This window comes from Triturus cristatus, chromosome 12 (genome assembly GCF_964204655.1).
Source record: "Triturus cristatus chromosome 12, aTriCri1.1, whole genome shotgun sequence".
In the NCBI taxonomy this organism is placed as follows: Eukaryota; Metazoa; Chordata; class Amphibia; order Caudata; family Salamandridae; genus Triturus; species Triturus cristatus.
Genome location: NC_140595.1, coordinates 587,917,751 through 587,941,153, shown reverse-complemented (window position 1 = coordinate 587,941,153; position 23,403 = coordinate 587,917,751). Strand labels below are relative to the sequence as shown.

At 45.6% G+C, this 23,403-nt stretch overlaps 1 protein-coding gene across 7 annotated transcripts in view; it reads right to left on the bottom strand.

Moving 5' to 3' along the window:
* The window catches only part of DHX38 (DEAH-box helicase 38), a 1,013,803-nt gene that overhangs the window by 58,262 nt on the left and 932,138 nt on the right, over positions 1–23,403 (bottom strand). Inside the window, exon 25 of one of the 7 annotated variants that reach the window (XR_014972206.1) lies at positions 15,112–15,385. The exons of the other annotated variants lie outside the window; for them this stretch is intronic. The gene's annotated coding sequence lies outside the window, so the exon portion shown is untranslated. The remainder of the gene's footprint in view (positions 1–15,111; positions 15,386–23,403) is intronic. 7 annotated transcript variants of the gene reach the window in all.

The following is a 23,403-nucleotide window of genomic DNA, read 5'->3' as shown; positions in this document are numbered from 1 at the left end:
AGGTAGGAATTTTGGATTAGTGCGGAGAACAACTTTATTAAGATGCATCTGCAGAAAAGGATCCTGAATGGTTAGTGCTTTTAGTTCACTAACTCTTCGCAGAGAAGTAATGGCTACGAGGAAAGCAGTTTTCCATGTTAAGAATTGTAGCTCACATTTATGTAGAGGTTCAAATGGAGGCCCCATTAGTCTTGTGAGAACGATGTTTAAATTCCACACAGGGGAAGGTGGTACTCTGGGGGAATTATTCTCTTGAGTCCTTCCATAAAGGCCTTTATGGCAGGTACTCGGAAAAGTGAGAGATGTTGTCTATTTTGTAGATATGCTGCAATGGCAGCAAGATGCAGTCTGATAGACGTATAGGCTAGGTTGCATCTTTGGAGGTGTAGTAAGTAGCCTATGATGTGTTGGACAGACACATCTAGGGGATTAGTGTTGTTGTTATGGCAGTATATGACGAATCTTTTCCACTTGGCTGCATAGCATGCTCTAGTGGTAGGCCGTCTAGCTTCTTTGATGACGTTCATACAGTCAGGAGGAAGGTTAAGGTAACCGAATTCTAGGACTTCAGGAGCCAGATCGCTAGGTTGAGCTGAGCTGGGTCCGGGTGTTGGATCTCTCCATGGTTCTGGGTTAAGAGGCGTGGAGAGAGGTGTAGTTTTTGGTGCGGAACTACTGAGAGTTCCAGCAGTGTGGTGTACCATGGCTGTCTGGCCCAAGTTGGATCAACTAGGATGAGCGTTAAGGAGTGTTGCTGTAGTTTGCGCACCACCAGCGGAACGAGTGGGAGAGGCGGAAAAGCGTACGCAAATCTGCCTGACCAATTCATCCATATCGCATTGCTTTTGGACAATAGGTGAGGATACCTGGCGGCGAAGTTTTGGCATTTGGCGTTTTGTTGGGTGGCGAAGAGGTCCATCTGTGGTTGCCCCCACATCTAAAAAAACGGTTAAAGAACTTGTGGATGAAGTTCCCACACATGGATTTGTTGTGTTTGACGGCTCATGAGATCGGCTATTGTGTTTGACTCCTGGGACATGTTGGGCTAGGAGAAAAATGTACTGAGGTATAGCCCACCTCCATATGCTCTGTGCGAGCTGAGAGAGCTGCAGAGAGTGTGTCCCGCCTTGTTTTTGGATATAATACATGGCTGTCATGTTGTCGGTGCGGACTAAGACAGTCTTACCTGATATTTGTTTCTGAAATGCTTTTAAGGCTAGGAATATGGCTAGTAACTCCAGGTGGTTGATGTGGAGTAACTTTTGTTGAGGTGTCCACCTGCCCTGCATGGTGTGATGTAGTAGGTGAGCTCCCCAGCCAGAGAGCGATGCGTCCGCTGTCATGACTATTTGAGGAACTGGCTCAAGGAACGGTCGCCCTTTGGAAAGGTTTTTGGTGTTCCACCACTGCAGAGAGCGATGGGCACGACCGTCTACCAACACCAGATCTGTTAGCTGACCTTGAGCCTGGTTCCACTGGGGTGCTAAGCACTCTTGGAGAGGACGCATATGGAGTCTTGCATGAGGCACTATGAATATGCAAGGGGCCATCATCCCTATGAGTTGCATGAACACTCGAGCTGGAAGAGAGTGTTGCGGTCGGAATCTGGTGAGAAGAGCTTGCATGCTCGCTATCCGGGCGGGACTGGGGTATGCAAGCCCTCTTGAGGTGTCTATTGTGGCACCGAGGTATTGTTGGGTGTGGGACGGTTGCAGCTGGGACTTGGCGTGATTGATTGTGAACCCCAGGTCGTGAAGTTGTTGGATAGTGGTGTGAGTGTGTTGTACACACTGATTGTATGAGTTGACTTTTATAAGCCAATCGTCTAGATATGGGAACACATATATGTGTTGTCTTCTTAGGTGTGCTGCCACCACTGCTAGGCACTTGGTAAACACTCTTGGTGCCGTGGTGATTCCAAATGGGAGTACTTTGAATTGATAGTGCTGACCATCCACTATGAAACTGAGGTATTTTCTGTGAGCGCTGTGAATGGGAATGTGGAAATAGGCGTCCTTGAGGTCTAGAGTAGCAAGGATGTCGCCTTGGGAAAGCAGAGGGAGTACCTGCTGGAGTGTGACCATATGGAAGTGGTCTGAGTGTATGTATAGGTTTAGGGGTCTGAGGTCTAAAATAGGCCTTAGAGATCCGTCCTTCTTTGGTATGAGAAAATAGAGGGAGTAAACTCCCTTGTTTTGTTGGTGCAGGGGAACTGGTTCTATTGCACTTTTTTGTAGGAGGGAGATTACCTCCTGCTTTAACAGTAACAAATGTTCTTGTGACATTGGACGGTGTTTGGGTGGTGTGGTTGGGGGTGTAGATGTCGGTTCGAGACAGTAGCCTGATTGAATGATTTGGTGGACCCACCTGTCTGAAGTGATGTTTATCCAGGCAGGGAGAAATTGGTGGAGTCTTTCCACGACTGGAGTGGAATGGTCAGGGGGAAGTGGAGGGAAGTCATGGGGTAGGTGTGGAGGCAGAGCGGGAGTTGTTGTTTTTGCCTCTGCCTTTGCTGTTATTCCCCCTGTAACCACCCCTTTGGTAACGTCTGGTAAAGGTGGATTGTGCGGGAGCTTTGCAAGAGGTGGAGGGGCTATCAGAGGAGTAGCCTCGATGGGTGCTTCTGAATGATGAGCGACGAAAGGACCGTCTGGAAGCTTGCGATTGCAAGGCACCCATAGATTTGGCGGTGTCTGTATCCTTCTTGATTTTCTCAAAGGATACGTCTACATTGGGACTAAATAGGTGTTGCTCATCAAAAGGCTGATTGAGTATAGAACTCTTTACTTCGGGTTTAAAACCCGACATACGTAACCAGGCACGCCTGCGCAAAAGGACACTGGTGTTTATTGCCCTTGAGGCGGTATCAGCTACATCTAGGGCACATTGGATTGAGGTGCTCGCGATGGTTTTACACTCCTGGATGAGTTCATTGGCCCTGCTTTTACATTTGTCAGGGAGGTGCTGCATTATGGACTCAAGCTCGTCATAATGTGCCCTGTCATACCTGGCTAGAAGCGCTTGTGTATTAGCAATGCGCCAAATATTTGCAGCTGTGACGCTGTGCGTTTGCCAGAGGCGTCTAGGAGTTAGGATTCCTTGTCCGGTGGTGGTGCGTCACCTGACGTTTGGGAATTTGCTCTCTTTCTGGCATCAGAGACAACTAGGGAATCTAGTGGTGCGGGGCCCTTAATGTATACTGGGTCAGTAGGGGTAGCCTTATATTTCATTTCTATACGTGGGTTGATGACCCGAGCCCTGACGGGGTCTTTAAAGATCTCGGATGCGTGCTTAATGACCCCTTTAAGCATGGGCAGTGTTGAGGTTGACCTTTATGTGGTATCAAAGGTTTCCATAAGGAAATCCTCCTCTACTGGGTCTGTATGCAGGACCACCCCGTGGTATTGGGCAGCTCTGTGGAAGAGCTGGTTGAATCCGATATTGTCCTCTGGGGGGGGGGGAAGGCCTGGAGGGATAAATGTCATCCTGTGGGGTGTAAGGGACATCTGGGACACTGTAATCATTCCATGGGTCAGGGGAGCCAGTAGGGGTAGGGTCCCCAAGGGGTTGATCGTCCGCACCTCCCCGTGCATCATCTGAGGTGTTATCATCATCATCATCATCATCTATTGGGGTTGGTAATGGTGTGGGAGAGTGGTGTGGTGGGGAAGGAGGAGGAGGAATCCTTAATGGAGAGGTAGCAAAGTCTCTCTTCTTTGGTGGTGGTGCGGGCGCAGGCATTTCCAGTGGTCTTTTCTTGATGCTGAGCATTAAATGACCAGTCTTAGGATCCTTCATTAAAGTCTTTTGGGTAGGATCTAGATGAAACAGTTCATCTGTGGAAGACCGATCCTTCGGAGTCGAGGGCTTCGGTGCCGTAAGTTTTTTGGGCGTCGACTCGGTAGCGGTTCGAGGCTTGGAACCGTGTGGTTTTGAAGTGTCTTTATCACTTGGAACCGGTTGTTGTTTCTTCGGTTCCGAGGTCTTTGGTTTGGAAGAATCGGGGCCTTTCGGTGGGCGTTTTTTAGACGGCTCCGAGGGTGTGGTCGGTGCCGAGGAACTGATGCTAGGCTTCGACGCCGAGTGCTTCGATGTGGAAGCAGCGGTCGGCGTGGATTAAGTCGAGGACGCCTTTTTCTTCGTTGCCGGAGTTGGCTTGTCGGTACCGAGGGTAGGCTGACTCTAGCCCGAGTCGCCTAAAGGCTTAATAGCCTTCTTTATCGGGCCCAAAGGCATGGCGTGGGAAGCAGTGTCTCGGCGTGCACGTCGGCCCAAAGGTGGAGGTGGTACCGAAGCCTTTTTTGACAGTGTCGAGGAGGGGGGTGGGTCGGGGTCGACGTCTGTACTCACGGCCCTTTGAGCTGGAGTGATGTCTTCGACGTCGGAATCATCTGCTTCGGAGGCGCTGACGATAGCTTCCTCGACTCGACCCTGCTCCGGGAACATCGACGCCCTCTTGAAAGATGTCGTCGGGGATCGAAGATGACGAGCGTGCCACTGTTCTTCGAGCTAATCGGTCCCGGATGGTCTTTTTGGAGCAGAAGGAGGCACAAGCTGGACAGTCTCTGGCCTCGTGCTCCGGTGAGAGGCAGAGGTTGCACACCTCAAGTTGGTCGGTGTGGGGAAACTTCGACCCACATCGAGGACACTTTTTAAATGGCGTCCTTTCCATGAGCCGGAGATGAGGCCCGGGTAGGCCCGAAGGTCTTTGTCGACGAGCGGAATTGAAGACTTCGAAGTTGAAGGGTCGTGTGTGGATGGAAAACGTGATCGCAAAAATACCGTCGAGAAGGGAAGGATTGCGTGTCGAAGGAGAAAACCGTTAACGGTTCCGAACTGGAACTTGAGAACACATCAGAGCCCGATGACGGAAAAAAACAATCTGAGGATGGAGACGATGCCCATGCACACTATGATCCAAAGGAGGAGTCACATACCTCGTGACTTCCAAAGACTTTCCAAGACAAAAACAAGTGCAAACATCCGGGCCCAACACCAGATGGCGATCTACGCACAGTGTGCAATCTGCAGCTCATATGCCTCGAAAATATATTATATATATATATACATAATATATATATATATATACATAATATATATATATATATACATAATATATATATATATATACATAATATATATATATATACATAATATATATATATATATACATAATATATATATATATATACATAATATATATATATATACATAATATATATATATATATACATAATATATATATATATATACATAATATATATATATATATATATATATATATATATATATATATATATATATATATATATATATACCAAATGAAAACGCCCCAAACTTGGAGGCCCTCTCACATCGTGCATTTTATTCCGTAAGGCAGCATCAGACAGGAGTACGGTAAGTGAAGCATTGTGTTGCAATATCCATTTTTCCCCGACGCGTTTCAGGCTCCTCTTGCCTTTTTTCACAGGGATGGAAACAGGGAAACGCAGCTCGCAGGCGATACTTATGGTGACATGCACAGTATAGTCCCGCCCAGTGGGCGTGTGCGTACTTTGCACTCTGGTAGTTAGAGTCTTGGTGAGTTAAACCTGTAGTAGAGCCAGCTGCTAATCTCCTCACACGAATTTGTCAGCCACAGTGGGTTGCCTCATCACCCATACTGCCGCGATGCTGTTTTTTCTCCCCACTGAAAGCAAAATGTTCTTTTCTGCTCCGTACTCGTGACGGGGCTCGACCTGCTCGTCCGCAGGGAGGGGCTCTCCGCGACCAAGGCAGGCCGCACTATATGCCAAATAAAAACGCCCAATGGATATTGCAACTCAATGCTTCACTTACCGTACTCCTGTCTGATGCTGCCTTACTGAATAAAATGCACGATGTGAGAGGGCCTCCAAGTTTGGGCGTTTTCATTTGGTGTATGTGTATATATATATATATATATATATATATATATATATATATATATATATATATATATATATATATATATATATATATATATATATATATATACATATATACACACACACACATATATATATATACACACATATATATATATATATCACCAAACAATCCAGCTTCCATAGGCACTTCCATGGACGAAGGCACGGACACGAGGTAGTAAAGATGAGGCAAATATTTATTGCTCAGGTTCACCCTCAACCCCGGAGGTAAGAGAATATATATATATTCATTCTTTTTGGTAGCAAGAATATTGCCCAGCGCTTATCAACTCTTAGTTACTGGTCCCCACTAGTATATTTATTCCAATAAAACAATTACATTTTACGGAGTGTTTACCAACATAAGACATTTATCATTTTCATAGTATTTACTTTGGTTATTCTTTATTCTTATTTTCACGATATATCGTAATTATACAGCAATACTGCCTACAGCCAACATGTGTTTTGCGCACAAACGCGCATCTTCAGGTGTTAAAATTTCTGTTTCTTTCGTATTTGAGGTAGCTAGATTATTTTCCTATAGTACTTTTGTAGGTCTATTCTGCTCTTCTCGTCTGATTTTTTTTCAAATGGAAGCATCTGTGATTTTCTCGATATCTACTCCCTTTCTTCCAGCTCTTATTATTGTTCCCCTTGATATGGGATAAGTCGTGAATTTCACTACTTAATAACTACTATCTAGTATATTTGCTGTCAAATTTGGAGGATATAATATATACAGAATCTAACTACCTCCAATATGAAAGAAACAGGGATGAAGCCTTTTGCCATTTATACAACAAAAATCTTTAAGCATAGGATTAGTAAAGTGCTATCCATGCCGAGCTGTAAAATGACAAAAGTCTTTTACCACTCCAGGCAGACTATTACAACTTTGTGTTAGTAAAATACCATCCATATATATCTTACTATTAAGTAGTCTCATCCATCAGCAGAGCCGGTCCTTCGTCAAGCAGGTGCAAGTCCCCACTATATATTTAAATAATGATTCCCAAAGTAAGGAGAGACTGGCATTCCAAAGTGGAATAAAGTGATCAGTTCTTTATTAGGATCATAGCAGTTTGTCAGTATATTTTCATCCACTTCAGTTAAAAACAAAAAATGTTTTGAAATCCGCATATAAAGTGGCAAAAATCCATAAGTATGTGGGAAATGTTGCAGCCACAGTCACGCACATCCACTGGTCCTCACTATTGTTGTCTGCATTATCAACATATCTGTAAAAGGTATACTTAAACATTTTAATTCAAATCAGCACATATGGCTAGCCACATTTCAAAGATAGCAGCTTTTCCTAGCAAGCTACCCAAAAATAACCACACAAAGTAATAAATACATAAAGGGTAATGTATAATATGGACCTGTATTGAAAATGTAGGGTTCTGGAGAGACTTGCTCCCCGATCATAGCAGTGATGCGTCCAGCACCACATTTTTGGGTGTAGTATGGAAAGGAGTCTACCACTGGTCCAATTGCAGCCAAGCAGCTACCACTGCAGATCTTTTGCAGTCTCCTACAACACCTGAATGGAATCCAACAGATACCCCTGGTGCTGTCCCACTGTGACTTCAAATCCCACTGACGAAGTATGCCTCTGCCTTCGGGAATAGTCGGCAAGCAGGATAGAGGAGGCAAGCAAGCCAAGAAGCCTCAGACCTCTCTTAACAGAGACCCAGAACTGAAGATGAAACCTTGAGATCATAGCAAAAATGTCCAGAACTTGTTGGTCCAGAGGCAAGGTGCAATAGCGCACCATATGAGGAAGGCTCCAATGAAGGGGAGTCTCTGTTAATGAGTCAGGTGTGACTTTGGCAGATTGACTAAGAACCACACTGAGGTAAGGAGGTTCGCCATTGTCTGGAGGTGGTCCATGACTAACTGTGGTAAGCCTGGCCTCATCAGCCAGCTGTCCCGACCAGTGAAGATGGGAAGCAACTATCGCCATCACCTTTATGAACACCCGAGGGGCACTGCGGAGGGCGAAAGGAAGCCCAGATAACTGAAAATGCTGGAGGCATACCTTTAACTGCAGGTAGCTCCTGGGACCTGCAAGACGGGCATGTGAAAATAAGCATCCTGTAGGTTCAATGCCACATCCAGTCTCCGGTATCCAAGGCAAAGAGACCTCGGGCCCGGATGAGCATTTTGAATTTGTTCTTGAGCACAAACGTGCTGAGAGGGTGAACATTCAAGATAAGGCATAGGCCTCTATTCTTCTTCGGCACAAGGAAATAGTGGGAGTAACACCTAGTCTCTACTTCCAAGGCAGGTACTGTCTATTGCTTTTTTGGCCAAAAAGCCTACACTTCTTGGCATAAAAAAGATACATGGTCCTCTTAGTGATCTGAAATATGCAGCAAGTTTAGTGGGTTGGAAAAAACACGGCAGGGCGTAGCCCAGCTAAACAATATGCAGGACTGATTTGTCAAATGTGTTATGTTGCCACCCCTGCAGGAAGTGGCTGATCCTGCCTCTTACTGTGTAGACATGTGCTGGTAAGAATGTGATCAAGGGGCTTGGAGGTTGCAGTTAGAGGAGTAACAAATCAAATTAACACTGTTCCCAGTGCTCAGGTAGTTTTCTGTTGGGTCCACTACCTCGAAAGGGCTGGGAGGCTGGTGATGCTGGTATGCCAGGTTCCTGGCATATCCAGAAGAACAAAACTGTTGGGGAAATTGCCTGACTCGAACTAAAAGGAACTAAGAGTGTGCCATGGCCCAGCCTTAAAGTGGTCTGGGCTGAATCTGCTTTCTCAGAAAACAAGCAGGAGCCGTCAAAAAGCATGTCCATCAAAGACACCTGATGTCTCCAGCGAAGTCAGTGGATCTAATCCAGGTGGTGTGAAGCACCGGGGATTCCCATAGCCCTACCTAGATAGTCTGTGGTGCCCCACCCGAGCGGATGACCAATTTGTCTGTATCCTGGCCATCCTGAATAGTTTGGGAGAGATAAGCCTATTAGTCTCCGGGGACCACAGGAAAGATCTCACCATGTCCACAGCGCATGAGTGTAATTGCATAATAAATAGCTCCACTGACCAACACCATGTGAGGATAGCTGAGAAGAACATATATTTTCTGAATAGGTTCACTCAATTTGACTCTGTCAGGGTGAGTGGTAGGAAAGGTATTAGGGTGGATAGGAAAGGCATCAGGGTTAACTCTAAGAGTGGACCCTTGTTACTACCAGACTTTATGGGCAGGATGCTGGGTGAAGAAGTCTATGGAGGCGGACAACCTGTCGGTTGGGGGGAGGGGGCGGGGGGAGGGGGGGGGGAGAGGGGGGGAGGGGGGGGGAGTCAAGAACATGGTTTAGCCCAGGTGTCCAGCAGTGTGTCAGTGAAGGTTTCATTAAGGGGTAAAAGAAGTTTGTTCGGTGCCTGTGCAAGCTGTAGGACTATTGTTAATATGTTTATCTTTACCTCCATAGGTCGATGACCTCAGCAACCCTCCTGATCACTGAAACAAAAGAAGAGCTTTACTCAGTTGGTGGCCCAGAGGTGGAACTTAGCCCAAAATTGGATGAATTATCCAAGCCATCTGGTATCCTGTAGCGCTATAAAGCATGTAGTATCTGTGCAGTACCTCATGTCAGGGTAATTGCTTGAGTCAGATGGTGTTACCAAATGCGGCAGCACATCAGTCTCATCCGTGTTCCTCAACAGTTGTTTTTATCACTTATTTGAATGATTTTGGGTGGCTCCAGCTTAGCTCCGCTGCCACCATTCCCTCGCATTCTTTCACTCTACATTGTATTTTTGGTGGCTCTTAGCTATGGAGTATTACGCTCTCTTTAGTTCCATCATTGGCACTTGCCCACTAATGGCTATGATTTCACACTATAATTTCTGCAAGTGTCCATTCATGTTGTTATTTCAAGGACTTCAGTTTTCTGGAGGTTATTTGAGACCTTTCATCTAATGTTGGCTAACCTAGCCAATTCAGCTATGCACATTCCTTTTACTACCACTTTTAATGAGTCCCATATTGTGGAGAGGCTACATTCATCACTATTGTTATTCTGCAGGAACTCCTTAATTTGTGTGGCTCTCTCTTTCTTAGCTACCAGATCTCTTGCAAAGCTATCATTTAAATGACAAATTGAAAAGTCTTTCTCGAAGTCCAGTACAAATATCACTGGTGTATAGTCAGAAAAAAAACTCAGACCATCATCAGTTATCTTGAGATGAGTAAAGAAGTGTGATCAGCGAACATTATATCAAACCCTGCCTATGTTTTATGTGGCCCCGAGTAACGTGAGATGCCTCTTGCCTTTGGATGAAGGATTTGTCACACAAATGTTAGACTCAAATTGGAAAGCTATTTAACTAAGCCAGAAGAAAGTACATGCATGCCCTTATACCTTGAACTTCTTGTCTCCACACAGAACACATGTCTAGTCTTCTCCTCCTATTAGAGGTTACTACACATGGAATAGAAATTTCTGTACTGCCTGCTTCAGAATTGCGACCAACCCTGGTTCGGAGCATAGACTGTCAAAAGAGCAGCTGTCTCATGGTACCCCTGAGTAGACGTCATCTGCCCTCCGTATCGCTTGTGGAATTGTTTATCAAGAAGCCTTTATGTCTTGACAGCAATATCTCTACTCCCTTCGTCTTGGTATAGGCTGATGTATAGAATTGTTGGGAGAAAGACTGACCTTAATCTAAAGGTATCTCTGCTCAGTTGGTGGATTTCTTGTAGATAGTATGCAAACCTTTTCCACCTAAGTGCTAAGAGTACTTTAATTTTTTTATTAGGGACATTGAAGCTTGAACATTATAAGTTATATAATTGATTGACTCGGACATAAATCGAAGCACAGGCTCTACTGCGCAATGAATTCCAAATACATTAACGGTCCCCCAGCAGCTTCTATTGCTTCCCTGAGACCATCTTTGGAACCTGTTGTGGCTATTCATTCTCTCGGTCTCTATTTCTGAACCTCCCAACCAACTGACAAACAACCCTCTCCCTCTCCCTCCCGCATCCCCCTTAAGATATTTATCAGGCTGAGATTCAACAACTTCCTCTATGACCTTTTCCAGTGTCCTCACTTAAAAGTCCAAGCCCTTCCCCTTTCCAGGCTTACTTGTGACAATATATCAGCCACTAATTAACCTTGCTCTTTCCCCCTTCAATCTGAAGCCCCAAAAGACCCGTCCCACCCATTTACCGTTACTCGTCCCAGCCATCTTTTTCTAGATAAGTCACTGTCCTCTTTGGATGGGTTGCATCTTTATTGCTGATTTGTTTCAGAGAAACACCCACACCCCCTTCCGCCTAGCAAAGTTGTTCAACGGCCCCATTTCTTTTTCTAGCGAGGTCCATCGTAAGTGGCTTTGTTCTGGTCTTCCTCCTAGTGGCTCTTTTCCATTTGTCTGTCTCTGATTGGGGTACTTTTTATCACATCTCACCACTGATTCTTTGTCTTTGGTGAAACCTCCATGTTCGCCTATTTCAAAAACCTTCTTGGTCTCAATTAAAGACTTGGTTTGGTACGTGTTGCCTTTTCACTGAAACAGTAGTCAGATAGGGTGTCATCTACTGCAGCTGGTGTTGTGGCTTCATGAAATTGTGTCACAGATTAGAATGACTTTTTTTGTAGTGTGATCGCAGAAAAGTCTTGGAGGATGACAATGGGCAAGCCCCCAAAACGAAATCCCTGCAACTGCCATTATTTTCTTTTTCTGCATTTAGCAATGTACTTTTTTAAGTATCAGGAGGTCTGTTAGCTTGCAATGCCATGGTGGCTGCTCAGTATGGATAGCCCAGTTCTATAGTCTTGGGAGTCACTGAAAAGAAGAAGTGGTCGAAAGAGCAGTGATATATGCCTCATGGACGTCTTGTAGCACATTTACTCCATGCTGGAGGACCTCCGGATATTTCTACTCGCCCATGCCTTGACGCCTTGAAGGAAAACACTCTTTCACACAATTCGCTGCCTTCCCTCTTTTATGTCTTGTAGTTCTTGTTGTATGTTACTTTTCGGCACTGGGAAGTTGTCTTGCAGGTTATGAAAGAGATCTTCTAAAAAACTCTTATTTATCGGCACCTCAGTTTTAGTCGACTCTTAAGACAAGTCAGCACATTTATTCCTTTTTAGTGCCTCCTGGTTGGGTTGTTGAGGCCTTTTGAATAGATTTCCAAGGACTGATCTCAGTTCCCTTTGCCGATGGCCTTCCTGTCAGAGTAGTCATGGAGGAGTTCAGTATTTGTTAATAGGCCGACCTTACAATGGGCTCAGTTCATCTCACTGTTTTCTTATCAGATTTCCATCAGTCTTGCATGGAACCCAACTTTGGCTTTCTTGGTCAAGCAGCAATATCCCTTTGATCTCTCTTTTGTGATATTGCCAAGCCTCCCGATGTCTTCTAGGCTCAAGACCACACAAATGTTGCTTTCCAAGAGGGGTTCTCTGTGGTGTGTGCTGTACTTTGTGAGCTTTTGTTGCACCTACATCCTGTGTTCAGTGTCTTTTTTTGAGGCAAGTTTATAACCCTTCTTTAAACTTCACCCTCATTTAGGACAGTCAGCCCTGATGTGCTACCAGTTCTGCCAGGGCCATGTGGCAGCCTCACTGTGTTCCACTAGGGTCTATTGTTCAATGTTGGACCTCAGTGTAGCATGACTCCAGAATAGTCGTCACTTGTCCAGTTCCAGTTCTTTGTCTCCTTCTAGCCAGCTCTTGGGTGTCCAGGCCCCTGCGTTCTAGTCAGTATTCCCCATCAAATAAGTGATATGGATAGGCCTATGCCTGGCATGCCCCTCCATGTGTCTTCTATTGTGCTTGGTAAAACTGTAATGGCCTGGGCCTTCGCCCAGCGGCACCCCATGCAAATCCCTGCTGTCAACCAGTAGCAGGGTACAGCACAGATGTGTTTCAGCCATACAGCCCCACACCAGAACAGATTCTTCCACTGTCTCCACACCAGTTTTGGCAATGTCTGCCGCCTCCCTCTCTGCAGGCCAGTATTCCTGGTTAAACTTACAGGCTGTGTCCTCTGCTTCCCTACTTGTTTTCCTCTTGTTAATGAGCCGGCCCACCAATCGGTTCTCTGACTTCCGTCCCAGCTGGACCTCAATGTACCAAACAGTTTCCTCTGATCTCTTTTACCTAATAGCCAGAAGGAAACCATCAAAGACCTTCTTGTGGCTGCAAATAGTATGTTGCGTCAGATTGCCAAGTGCCATGACTTACCTTCACCTGACCCGTAGACCTGGAGTGCCGGACCCCTTAGCTTGTGCTGATGACATCTGCACTATTCCACTGAGACTGTGCTGCTTGTAGGGGCATTTCACATTTCAAGTGTGCTGGGCATTCTCTATGGCCACCATTTTCCCACTGTCTTGTGGAGTATCTTCGCTGGACCCAGTGTGCTAATGATTTGTAATTGGCACCACTTAGGTGAGCAGCCCACCTATCTACCATCTAAAATATGTTCAGATTGGAGGATGCGCTGGGGTCAGCTAAATGTTGGTCCAGGTTGAAGTCCCGGGATTGGCGTCTTACTCGGCTGCCATCTTGCCTCCATCCCCACTACAAAGTTTTTTTTGTTTTTGTTTTTTTAAAGGAAAACCTTAAGGTCAGGGATTTTCTCAATATTTCACTATGCTGGTTGCAAACGTATTGACCACCTTTCCCTTGTTTGCCAAGATGTTTACAACTATGATTTCCAGCTCAACGTCTATTTAAGTGAAATAGATAAACAGATAAATATACAAAAGTGTTTTTTTTTTTGTTTTTTTACACAGAACCGCTCATTATGTTGTTGGGTTACTCAAACAAATCCTGGAGTCCTAATCAAGAAAAGGTTGTTCTGACTAGCCAAAGTCAGGTAACTCTAAAAATGCAGGCATTGTGCTTGAAGATTTAATCAGCACAAATGATAATGTACTAGTTTATTTTTAATTTGGCAGACTCAACGGTTATGGGGCACTGCTGCTTTACTAATACATTTCAACCCCAAGATAGGGAACATGGTGACATCAGCATGAGTGTAGACTACTGGGGAAGCAAATTCCCTATCCTTTCAGAGTTCATCAGTGAGTAACGAGTGGAGGTCATGGTTGCTCCTCCCCTGTGACCCACCTTCGCCCAATTTACCTTTGTTGCAAAGGTGAGTAGAATATAGGACCACCTGTACAGCCTAGTATCAAGAACACTGAAGATCAGAAAACAGAGGTGAGAACCAAAAGGGACAGTTTTCAACTATCACTTCTCATAGATCCTTTAAGTACCAACCCCTAAACTTTAGTTTATTTATATTGAAAGTATATAAAAAGGTGTAGAGCTAGCCTAGAGCATTGTACATAGTAACAAGAACACATACCCACATGAAAAAGACAGGCATGTATACCTACAATTTTAAAATAAGCCACAATAAGTGAAAATGTATAAGGAAATACTGTTTATAAGAGGGAGAAGCATGGGGTAAATGGAGATGCCCTCTACGAATTTAAAAAAATAATAAAAAGGTGGTTTTAAGTAGGTTTTATCTTGATCCATATTGAGGACTCCGGAAATAAGTGACTATTTTTCAGGTTCCTTCCTCTAAATGAATGTTTATGTACGTATACAAACAGATCCCTCACCCATACAATTTATGCTCCATTTATTAGGATATCTAAAACATCTGTCAGCTTTTTGTATTTCCAGTAGACAGAACCGTTTTATAGGTGGAAATCCAAACTTTTAAAAAAGATTTTCAGGAATCCCCCTCCCCACTCCCAAAGACCTGCCCTGGACCTTTAAGGTTCTGGTGTGGTACACATTTGTCTCAGGAGTTGCTGGCAAACCTTCTGTGGCTATCACCATCAGGGTTTTAATTGCTCCAATTTTAATGGGCATACAGACACGTTTTTATACAACACTGTCACAAAAAACATTTGGGGTGGGTTCAACATTCACAAGGGAGGTTGCTGGCTGAGCTGGCATTTAGTACTAGTTAAGCCCACACAGAGATGTTGGTCTATTATTCTGAACTAAATGCTTATACATGTACTATTAACAGCTCAGTCAAAATATTATCAAAATAAAATGTTATCAGTCAATATCCTGCAAAAGAACTCTTTTCGATATACAAATCCTTGGCATTACATAAGAAGCCTGCTCACTAAAATACAAAAATAACCAGTACCTGTGCACACAGGCTGGCTAGCCATGCAAACCAGCCATTAGTAGTTCTTGGTACCATGTTTCTTCATTTCGGTTGTGTGTGCTGGACAGCGAGGACCTTGAAAAGTGTGCTCAGCTGCTGCATGGCTTCCAGCCTATCTTTTCTACAGCAGGGCATTATTTTGTTTTTTCTTTCTTGAGAAAATTCTGCTATTCGCTGAGTTTAACATGACTGCTTAGGTTTTGGGAATCATGCGTTTTCTGCTGCAGTTCCTGAGTTACCTTCATATTTTTTCCTACAACAGCAATATGTTATGTTAATATGCAGGTGGATTCACTATTCGCTTCACATTCCAAATTTCTGAAAAAAACTGATTTTGTGGATGGAAAAAGTATATTACAAGTTTAGAATTGTAGATTCCTTGCAGTGATATTAATCTGCAAGGAAAATGCGCATAAAATGGACATCTGAATTATACTGACCAATAAAATACAACGAACAGAAACAAGTTCAATGGTTCAGTTTGTCAAAAGTGCACAACCATCTCAACGTCTATTCAAAATAATTTACTACTGCCAATAATTAACCCCTCGCCACAAGAAATGCCAGAACACATACTTTACAAACAATTATTGTGTAGCCTCTGGAAACAAAGACCAAAACGTCCAACCATTCTAGTGGTGTCATGAACAAATCTGTAGCCGTCTCCATCACCAAGTGCCATCTAGGGTTACTTCTTTTTTTAAATAGCATTGCCAGAATTAGAAAGTGAAATAATATTATGCTCCTAAATCAGATGTGTAACCTACTGGTTGTCACTAGGCAAAATTTAAAGAAGGGCCACAAAAGTGTTGTAATTTTCCCAATCATATTTTTATAAATAAATGCACATATTGACAGCTAAAATACTTTGAGGAAGATTAGTATACTTCCCTTCCTAATTAGTCTTTTGCTTATATTTTCCAATGGCAAATACCTGCAGGAACAATGATCCGAGAGTGGTTGACGTGATGTGTTAGCATACAAATTTAGCACACTGTCAACATTTCTAATATTTGAGCATACTACAGATCCATGGTGAGCAGGTTTTGAGCTGATCATGAAGCTCCCAATTAGGAGAATACCTTGAGGTGTAACTTTATGTCTATGTTACATCTAGGTCTGTGGTGGATACTTGAAGGTTGCACTTAGGAAATAGATTTAACTTTGAATGAAGGAATGCACATTTAGATTTTATTGATGATGTGGCAAAAATTTGAATCTTCTAATTGTCATGCTGTGGTTTTGGATGCAAGATTCTTTATTTTGGAATAACACGTTTATGAGGCTTAACATAATTGCTGATCTTAATCTCGAATTATTGAATTATGAAAGTATGTTTTTGTACCAATTCTTTAGGATACTCAAGCTACTGTGGGAGATTCAGACTTTCAGGATGCTCTAGTTACGGATAAATAATGAGACATTTCAAGACTTCTATACATTGAAAAAGCCATGAGCTGTCTTCTTGGAACTTTCTATAAAAATAATAACAAGAGTTGTGTTTATGGATTACATCCTTAATTATGGAATCATCTTATTTTCTAGGTGTTCGTCAGTGTGGCTCTAGTTATACTCCTTGTATCTGCTTTCCCTTGTGTGTTTAAGGATGTGAAGGGGGTGTGGAGCATTTTCTGCAATGAAAACATATTTTTATAAATTATTTCTTGATGTTCCGGCTCATTTAATGTTTTCTCTACTCTTGTTGTTCATACTTTCTATAATAAATAAAACATTTAAGCCAAAGAAGACTGCCTCTGACCTGGATCTCTTTGAAAGTGATAAGTGGTATATAACAGCACTAAGAGGACGTTGGAAAGATATGCTCAGTGAAATGATAAAAAAAGGCATGTTCTGCTGTAGATCAGATTTGGACATTCTAACAAAGTATTTTACAATAGTAAGATCCATACAGAAATGAACCTGAGCAGAAGATCTATTCTTCAGAGATGCTGGTTATTGCACAGCAGGAGGTATCTGGGATAGCACTGGGAGCTCAGACGTAAACAGCGTTGGTGAAGTTGTTAAGGACTTCTGATACATTTTAAGATGTTACAATATTTATCTTTGAAAACAGAGCATTTAAAGGTCCCGATTCAGAAAGGTATAGGGTACATAGAGAAAGCTGAAATAGTAATTATAATTTTTATTTTTAACCCCCTAGATTAAACCGCGTCAGTTTGCCCTGAGGATAATCCCTTGATACTACAGGGATTGGAAACGCGTCGGCACCTTTTTGGAAACCATGAGGGTGTGTTGTAAATTGCAGCCTATAGGCATAATAGGGATTATGAATTAATAATATATCCCACAAAGACCTTGAGCTCAGCCCCATGGTCCCAGGAACTCTAAATAAAAAAACAGTGAATCAGTTGCTATAAATTGAGTTCCCATTTCACATGGTCTTTGACAGATTGAAGGTGTAATGTGATGCTGTACACTTATTTGATTAATGTAATTTTGAATGTCTTGCATTTGTTTTGATTTATATGATTATTTGGTGCATCTACTTATATTTTTGACATGTATTTAAATGTTTAAAGAGTTATGCTAAAAAAAAAAAAAATCTAAGTAATGGCAATTAAATAGCCAGGACTAAGATAAAGTACTTCCATTGGTTCTTCCACTACTAAAAATAAATAGCAGGGTTCATAAAACGTAGATCAGATTTGGACATTCTAACAGTGTTTTACAATAGTAAGATCTATACAGAAATGAACCTGAGCAGAAGATCTATTCTTCAGAGATGCTGGTTACTGCACGACAGAAGGTATCTGGGATAGCACTGGGAGCTCAGATGTAAACAGCTTTGGTGAAGTTGTTAAGGACTTCTGATAAATTTTAAGATGTTACAATATTTATCTTTGCAAACAGAGTATTTAAAGGTCCCGATTCAGAAAGGTGACATTGGTTTAGATGTAAACCTAAAGATTCATAGCAGGAGATTAAAAAGTTGCTTAACAGTAACTACAGTTCTCCAGTGTTTGTATCTTTCATAGATTCTAGTGCCTTGACTGTTCTCTGATATCAGGCTAGATATCCTCAGTACATCAAGAACATAGCAATTTTAAACAATAATTGGCAAAGCAAACAGGTCCTGCCACTACAATACGAGGGCCAAGATATTGGCTTTGTCAATGCTTCTTTGTAAAGCATTGTTAATTTAAAAAAAAAAAAAGAAAAGTTAAATACAAACAAAAATCTAAATACTAGAGGAAACGCAAATATATCTTGAGGTATGTCGAAAGTGAACATTGAAGTCAACATGTTCAAGCTTTATATGCAGCATGGGTTATTTGCAAATATTTTGCAGCAGGTAATATTGAACAAAAAGTAAAGAGCCTACTGCACATGATTCAGCTTAACGATAACACAAAAGACTTGTTACAGTCTAGATATTTAAAAGAAAGTAAGAGCGGTCATAGGGTGCAGATACAGGGTTGTTCACATTCAAACGAAAAAACCTGTGAAGGCTGACTTGACACTGAAACAAATTTTTGACCGATTTGGTGCTCTGCAGCAGACCAAGGGTTAAATACACATTCTGATTCAAATACCGGCTGGATGAGTGCAACAACCTGCTCTGCTCTTCTCCAAGTGCCATAAAAGCAACTTTTTTGATCAAGGTCTGGCTTTTCATACAGCATTTGGAACCAAGTAAATGAAACAAAACCAACTGACAAAGTCTGCGCTTTGGTCAAACTTCAGCAAAAAAATCATCTATTGCTGTGCTTTTATGGATGAGCTGGAGGGGCGGCGTGCAACATGGAGAGATCAGGGACGTGAGGTGGAACGCATCATGTGGAGGAAACAGCAGGAAAAAAGATACAAGTCATTGAGTTGAAAAGAATGGTAAAAAAGCCATGCAACATGGGAGGAACAAACAAAAGAGGAGGAAGGAAAGCCATCAAATAAGAAGCACATAAAGGACAAGTTACTACTTGTGTAACGATATATCTGTAAGAGACATTAGTTAGTGATAGATTCCTTACCTTAGAATATCCCCAGGCATCAGACTGGATCCGGAAAGTTTTCTATAGCAGTACCCCTGCGTGTCAATAGGTGGCGTCGTGCGGCTCCGTGTCCGTCACTGGTGTCGTAAGCGCTGAGATGACGTCACGGAGACTACTTAGGCGCCACCCATGCGCACTGACGTCAGTTCTGTACACGACTTTCCGCACCAGGAACGCAGAGCCATACAAGAAACTGACCACTGGTGCCAGGAAACTGGGGCCCTGAAAGGGCTGCCCTGAACCCTAGAAATCAGTTCACAGAATGGGGAGGACGGGTGGGGCGGTAAAGAATCTATCACTAACTAATGTCTCTTACAGATATATCGTTACACAAGTAGTAACTTGTGCATCTGAAAGAGACAAGTTAGTGATAGATTCCTTACCTTAGAATAGATACCCCAGCAATACCAACCCCGGTGGTGGGTCTTCGAAAAGATTACACCAGAAAGTCACAGAGCACAGAACGGCCAAAGAAGCTGTCTCTCCGGACCTGACTGTCAAGGCAGTAATGCTTGGTAAACGTGTGCAGCGAAGCCCACGTAGCAAATTACCTGCAAGGGGACACCGCGTCCCAAGGCAATAGTGGCTGCAGTTGCCCTGGTTGAATGGGCACGCAGCCCCACAGGAGGCTCCTTCTTAGCCAAGGACTAACATGCTTTGATGCACAGAACAACCCACCGCGAGATGGTCCGTTTGTGCACAGCCCGACCTTTTTTGGCGCCCAAGTAGCTAACAAAGAGCTGGTCATCCACCCGGAACTGCTGCGTAAGCTTTAGATAGAACGCGAGCTCACGCTTCGGGTCCAGACGGTGGAGCCTCTCCTCCTCTCTTGAAGGATGCGGAGGCGGAAAGAAGGTGGGCAAAGTGATGGTCTACCCGATGTGGAAGGGCGTGCCAACCTTTGGCAGGAAAGAAGAACGGGTCCTCAAAACCACCTTGTCCGGATGAACCGAAAGGAATGGAGGCTCGGAAGAAAGAGCCTGGAGCTCACTCACTCGTCTAGCAGAGGTGATAGCTACCAGGAAAGCCGTTTTGAGAGTGAGAAGACGCAAAGGACAGTTATGAATGGGCTCGAAGGGAGCGCACATCAGATAGGTCAAGACAAGGTTCAAGTCCCATTGAGGCATTATGAACGGCGCGGGAGGAAAAGTGTGTGTAATGCCTTTCAGGAAACGGTTAATAACCGGAGACTTAAAAAGAGAAGGCTGATCTGGAAGCTGTAAAAAGGCAGAGATAGCCGAAAGATAACCTTGGATAGTGCCCAGAGCAGAGCCCTGCTGGGTCAAAGAAAGAAGGAACAGAAGGACTTCAGAAAGAGGGGCAGAAAGGGGATCCACAGCCTTCGCTGTGCATCATGCCACAAACTTGTTCCGCCTGCAGGCGTATACCGTTTTTATTGGAGGGACGCCTGGCTGCCAGAATGACATCACGGACTTCGGGAGGAAAAGCGAAGGCTGTCAACTGTCGCCGCTCAATCTCCACGCATGGAGGTGGAGGCTGGACAGGCTCGGGTGGAGGACCGTCCCCTGCTGCTGCGACAGAAGATCCTCCCGAAGAGGCAGACGGATCGGGGGATCGACCGCCATGCTTTGTAGCTCGGGATACCAGAATTTTCGTGCCCAATCCGGCGCCACAAGGATGACTTGGGCCCGGTCGCGCCGAATCTTCTTCAGTACTCTGGGCAGAAGTGGTATAGGCAGAAAGGCGTACAATAGACCACAACTCCACTAGCGAAGAAAAGCATCGCCGAGCGACTGCCGCCTTGGAAATTCCAACGTGCAGAACTGATGACATTGCACGTTCTCTTCGGTGGCCAATAGATCTAACCAAGGCTCTCCCCACTGCTGAAAGAGACCTTGCACCACGTCCGACTGCAGACGCCATTCGTGATCCATCAAGCACCGGCGGCTGAGTTCGTCTGCCCTGGCGTTCAGCGAACCTGCCAGGTGTTGACCCACCAAGGTAATGCCTTGATGTTCAAGCCACGTCCAGAGGCGCAGAGCCTCCTGACATAGGGTCTAGGACCTCACCCACCCTGTTTGTTGCAATACCACATAGCGGTGGTGTTGTCCGTGGACACCTGCACCACACTTCCCTGGAAAGAGGGAAGGAATGCCTTCAGTGCAAGTCGGATCGCCCGAAGCTCCAACAGATTGATATGGAGCCGGGACTCCGCCGGAGACCAGAGACCTCTGATCTCCGCCTCTCCCAAGTGTCCTCCCCGTCCCAGGAGGGACACATCCATCACCATTGTGTGCTCCGGCTGGGGATGTGAGAGGGATCTGCCACTGACCGAATCGCGATTCGTGAGCCACCACTGCAACTGCTGTGCGGTGCCCTCCGAGATCTGGTTGCCCTGATAATGCGCCCACTGGAACTTCAGGTCCCACTGCAGAGCCCGCTTATGCCATTTGGCATATGTCACAAGCAGGATGCAGGAGGCCATCAGGCCCAGAAGCCGGAGGGTCATCCTGACTGAAACCCGGGACAGAGGCTGAACAACCAGTCGTCGAGGTAGGGGAAGACTGACACCCCCGACCTGCGCAGATGAGCTGCGACCACCGCCATCACTTTCGTGAACACCCAAGGGGCGCTGGTAAGGACGAAGGGGAGCACGGCAAACTGAAAATGCTCATGCACTACCGTGAACCGCAGGTAACGCCGGTGGGCTGGCAGGACGGGATGTGAAAATATGCGTCCTGCAAGTCCAATGCTACCATCCAGTCTCCAGGGCCGAGGCCATCTAAGACCTGAGCCAGAGTCAGCATCTTGAACTTCTCCTTCCGGAGGAAGCGATTGACGTCCCGGAGGTCCAAGATAGGACGCAGACCCCCTTGTCCTTCTTGGGGACCAGAAAGTAGTGGGAATAACAACCACGCCCTACCTCCGGTCCAGGAACGCACTCGATGGCCCCCTTGGCCAAGAGGGCCGTGACTTCCTGTCGCAGAAGAGCCAAATGATCCCCCAACATGCAGTGGCACAGAGTTGGCTTGGCAGGAGGGGAGGACTAAAAGGGAAGGAAGTAACCGAGTCAGATGATATGCAGCACCCATTTGTCTGATGTAATCTCGTTCCAGTGAGGGAGGTGGTGGCGGATCCTGCCACCCATGGGCGTGGGGTGCTCCCGGAAGCTCAGATTAGGAAGGTTTGGAGGTGGAAGCAGCGGGGGTGGAGGTGGACGGACCCGCACGCTGGTTCCCCAACCCGCCCCTGTAGAAACCGTGACCCCGGCCGCGCTGGGGCTGGTTCTGCACTGGCTTAGGGGACGGGCGCGCCTGACTGCCTCTACCTTGGCCGCGAAAGGGACGAAAACCAAGAGAGGCCGACCTCTTAGTAGAAACGCCCAAGGACTTGGCCGTAACCTGCAAATCCTTAAAGCGCTCCAGGGCACTGTCAGCCTTGTCACCAAACAGGTGGGTGCCATCAAAGGGCATGTGCATGAGCGAGCTTTGGACATCGGGCGAGAAGCCAGTCGAACGCAACCAGGCATGACGTCGCAACGCATCGTAGGTGGGGAGAGGCGAACCCCGGGTCAGAGGAGACTTCGAGGTCGCCTGCTTCCTCCAAGTCGTCCATCCAATCCTGCTCGGAGTCACATTGCTGGGCAAGGGGGTCCTCGGACCCTTCCCAGTCTTCGTCTGCCTCTGGCGTAGAGGGAGCCCGTCGCGGTTGCAAAGCCGGAGCCGGAGAAGGGACGTACGGCGCCGGGAACGGCGCCGGCCTGGGTCGGACCGGCGCCGTCTCCCAATGCGGATCCCAGGCCGGAACAAAATGGTCATGGAACCAGGGCAAGAGAGGAATAAATAGCACCCAGCGTGGCACTGAGGGTGGAGCTGAGGGCGGCGCCGGAGCCGGCAACGCCGCACCCAGTGGCGCCAGGGCCGGAGCCACTGGCGCAGGATACTGTGGCGCCGGTGGCGGAGCCGCCGGGCCAATAGGATCTGGACACAGGACCGCGGGGCCCGAAGGCGCGCCGGCGGGAGCCTGAGGCCTAAAAAGGCGGTCCATGGTAGCAAGGAATTCTTGCACCTGTTCGGGAGTCGCCGATGGACCCGGGTATGGCAGGTAGGCTGCGGGACTCCCAGGCTCCAGGGGAGCCGCCGGGGCGACGCCCCTGTCCCCCGCCTCCGGGGAGCGACGGGGGGACGTCAGAGAGCGAACACGCTTCTTCGACTTCTTTTCATGGCGTCGCTTACCGGAATCCGAAGGCGAAGACTTGGAGCCTGAGGAGCGACGGCTCCGGTCCCGCGAGCGGTCCCGG